The sequence below is a fragment of the Cynara cardunculus genome, assembly GCF_001531365.2.
Source record: "Cynara cardunculus var. scolymus isolate 2C chromosome LG 5, CcrdV1, whole genome shotgun sequence".
Classification (NCBI taxonomy): Eukaryota; Viridiplantae; Streptophyta; class Magnoliopsida; order Asterales; family Asteraceae; genus Cynara; species Cynara cardunculus.
The window spans coordinates 31051595-31052532 of record NC_037532.1 but is presented as its reverse complement, the minus strand read 5'-3'; positions in this window follow the sequence as shown (position 1 = coordinate 31052532).

Sequence of the window (938 nt, the reverse complement as noted above, 5' to 3'; positions counted from 1 at the left end):
ATTCAAAAATAAAAACATCATCATTTTTTCAAAACCACATAAAACCGTATTATATCGACAGAGACAAAGAATAAAACAAACATTAAAATCGAGATGTATCTCGCTGTATTGTCCGTTTACCCTCTATATTATATTATAAAACATTTGATAAAAACTCTTAAAACCCATTTTTTATGCATAAAATATTGTTTATTGACACATATTACTTACAATTCAAGAATACAATTAAATTATGCGTAAGTATAATTTATTAAAACTTCATGTTCGAATTCGTGTAACTAACAACAGATAAATATAATCAAATAAGAATAAACATCTCAATTTAGATATAAAAAAGAAACTAAAATATAATTGGGATAATTATTGAGTAATACTTAATTATTGTTGTATGTAAAAACTTGTATTATTAAAGCAAAAATAAATTATTTCATTATTAAGTTTAAATTCAATTATAACAAAAAATTTGAATTAAAAAATTATAAAAAAAACAAGAATTTTTAAATACTTAATTTGATATTAATATCTATTTTTTCAAAATTTTAAGATATCTTCAAGTTATATTTTATTCAAGAATAAAAATGTTATCGTTTTTTCAAAACCATATAAAATCGTTTTAGAAATAGTCCTTATGGTTTTTATTTTGCTCTAAGAGTGGTTCCACATCACTTCTTTTTGTTAGTGGCAAGGGCATTTTTGTCCATTTATTTACTTCCCTAATTCTCTTTGAAAAGTTATGTATATATATATATAGATATGTCTATATATATTATATATATATAACACAGGTGAATGATCGTGTAAAGAAAGAAGTTACAATGAAAAATGTAAAAAAATAAAATTGAACTCTTGATAACTTTTAATCTAATATATATCTATGATATATATTTTAGTTGATGTCTCATTCTTGTCCCATCTTGTTCCACTTATTTTGGTGGAAC